The sequence below is a fragment of the Cyphomyrmex costatus genome, unplaced genomic scaffold, assembly GCF_001594065.2.
Source record: "Cyphomyrmex costatus isolate MS0001 unplaced genomic scaffold, Ccosl1.0 scaffold35, whole genome shotgun sequence".
In the NCBI taxonomy this organism is placed as follows: Eukaryota; Metazoa; Arthropoda; class Insecta; order Hymenoptera; family Formicidae; genus Cyphomyrmex; species Cyphomyrmex costatus.
This window is the reverse complement of record NW_017277664.1, coordinates 1-3,426: the sequence shown is the minus strand read 5'-3', so window position 1 is coordinate 3,426 and position 3,426 is coordinate 1.

Here is a 3,426-nt window from a genome sequence, read left to right as displayed (position 1 = left end):
CAATTTTATCGGTTAAAGCCCCCATTGTTTATTAAAAAATTAAATAAAGCTTATTAACAATTTAGCAGCCAGGCCGAACGCAAACGCATATCGCCTTGCAAAAAACCACACGTATTCTACAAGACGAGTACGAAAGGGGGACATCGCAATTTTATCGGTTAAAGCCCCCATTGTTTATTAAAAAATTAAATAAAGCTTATTAACAATTTAGCAGCCAGGCCGAACGCAAACGCATATCGCCTTGCAAAAAACCACACGTATTCTACAAGACGAGTACGAAAGGGGGACATCGCAATTTTATCGGTTAAAGCCCCCATTGTTTATTAAAAAATTAAATAAAGCTTATTAACAATTTAGCAGCCAGGCCGAACGCAAACGCATATCGCCTTGCAAAAAACCACACGTATTCTACAAGACGAGTACGAAAGGGGGACATCGCAATTTTATCGGTTAAAGCCCCCATTGTTTATTAAAAAATTAAATAAAGCTTATTAACAATTTAGCAGCCAGGCCGAACGCAAACGCATATCGCCTTGCAAAAAACCACACGTATTCTACAAGACGAGTACGAAAGGGGGACATCGCAATTTTATCGGTTAAAGCCCCCATTGTTTATTAAAAAATTAAATAAAGCTTATTAACAATTTAGCAGCCAGGCCGAACGCAAACGCATATCGCCTTGCAAAAAACCACACGTATTCTACAAGACGAGTACGAAAGGGGGACATCGCAATTTTATCGGTTAAAGCCCCCATTGTTTATTAAAAAATTAAATAAAGCTTATTAACAATTTAGCAGCCAGGCCGAACGCAAACGCATATCGCCTTGCAAAAAACCACACGTATTCTACAAGACGAGTACGAAAGGGGGACATCGCAATTTTATCGGTTAAAGCCCCCATTGTTTATTAAAAAATTAAATAAAGCTTATTAACAATTTAGCAGCCAGGCCGAACGCAAACGCGTAGCGACTTGAAAAAAATCATACGTACTCTACAAGACGATTACGAACGGGTGACATCGCCATTTCATCGGTTAAAGCCACCATTGTTTATTAAAAAATTAAATAACGTTAATTAACAATTTAGCAGCCAGACCGAACGCAATCGCGTAGCGAGTCGCAAAAAATCGCACGTACTCTACAAGACGAGTACGAAAGTGTGACATCGCCATTTCACCGGTTATGGCCCCCATTGTTTATTTAAAAATTAAATAACGTTTATTAACAACTTAGCAGGCAGGCCGAACGCAAACGCATATCGACTTGGAAAAAATCACACGTATTCTACAAGACGAGTACGAAAGGGTGACATCGCCATTTCATCGGTTCAAGCCCCCATTGTTTATTAAAAAATTAAATAACGTTTATTAACAACTTAGCAGGCAGGCCGAACGCAAACGCATATCGACTTGGAAAAAATCACACGTATTCTACAAGACGAGTACGAAAGGGTGACATCGCCATTTCATCGGTTCAAGCCCCCATTGTTTATTAAAAAATTAAATAACGTTTATTAACAACTTAGCAGGCAGGCCGAACGCAAACGCATATCGACTTGGAAAAAATCACACGTATTCTACAAGACGAGTACGAAAGGGTGACATCGCCATTTCATCGGTTCAAGCCCCCATTGTTTATTAAAAAATTAAATAACGTTTATTAACAACTTAGCAGGCAGGCCGAACGCAAACGCATATCGACTTGGAAAAAATCACACGTATTCTACAAGACGAGTACGAAAGGGTGACATCGCCATTTCATCGGTTCAAGCCCCCATTGTTTATTAAAAAATTAAATAACGTTTATTAACAACTTAGCAGGCAGGCCGAACGCAAACGCATATCGACTTGGAAAAAATCACACGTATTCTACAAGACGAGTACGAAAGGGTGACATCGCCATTTCATCGGTTCAAGCCCCCATTGTTTATTAAAAAATTAAATAACGTTTATTAACAACTTAGCAGGCAGGCCGAACGCAAACGCATATCGACTTGGAAAAAATCACACGTATTCTACAAGACGAGTACGAAAGGGTGACATCGCCATTTCATCGGTTCAAGCCCCCATTGTTTATTAAAAAATTAAATAACGTTTATTAACAACTTAGCAGGCAGGCCGAACGCAAACGCATATCGACTTGGAAAAAATCACACGTATTCTACAAGACGAGTACGAAAGGGTGACATCGCCATTTCATCGGTTCAAGCCCCCATTGTTTATTAAAAAATTAAATAACGTTTATTAACAACTTAGCAGGCAGGCCGAACGCAAACGCATATCGACTTGGAAAAAATCACACGTATTCTACAAGACGAGTACGAAAGGGTGACATCGCCATTTCATCGGTTCAAGCCCCCATTGTTTATTAAAAAATTAAATAACGTTTATTAACAACTTAGCAGGCAGGCCGAACGCAAACGCATATCGACTTGGAAAAAATCACACGTATTCTACAAGACGAGTACGAAAGGGTGACATCGCCATTTCATCGGTTCAAGCCCCCATTGTTTATTAAAAAATTAAATAACGTTTATTAACAACTTAGCAGGCAGGCCGAACGCAAACGCATATCGACTTGGAAAAAATCACACGTATTCTACAAGACGAGTACGAAAGGGTGACATCGCCATTTCATCGGTTCAAGCCCCCATTGTTTATTAAAAAATTAAATAACGTTTATTAACAACTTAGCAGGCAGGCCGAACGCAAACGCATATCGACTTGGAAAAAATCACACGTATTCTACAAGACGAGTACGAAAGGGTGACATCGCCATTTCATCGGTTCAAGCCCCCATTGTTTATTAAAAAATTAAATAACGTTTATTAACAACTTAGCAGGCAGGCCGAACGCAAACGCATATCGACTTGGAAAAAATCACACGTATTCTACAAGACGAGTACGAAAGGGTGACATCGCCATTTCATCGGTTCAAGCCCCCATTGTTTATTAAAAAATTAAATAACGTTTATTAACAACTTAGCAGGCAGGCCGAACGCAAACGCATATCGACTTGGAAAAAATCACACGTATTCTACAAGACGAGTACGAAAGGGTGACATCGCCATTTCATCGGTTCAAGCCCCCATTGTTTATTAAAAAATTAAATAACGTTTATTAACAATTTAGCAGCCAGGCCGAACGCAAACGCCTAGCGTCTTGCAAAAAATCACACGTACTCTACAAGACGATTACGAACGGGTGATATCGCCATTTCATCGGTTAAAGCAACCATTGTTTATTAAAAAATTAAATAACGTTTATTAACAACTTAGCAGCCAAAACGAACGCAAACGCGTAGCGACTTCAAAAGAATCGTACGTACTTTACAAGACGAGTACGAAAGGATGACATCGCCATTTAACCGGTTAAAGCTCCCATTGTTTATTAAAAAATTAAATAACGTTTATTAACAATTTAGCAG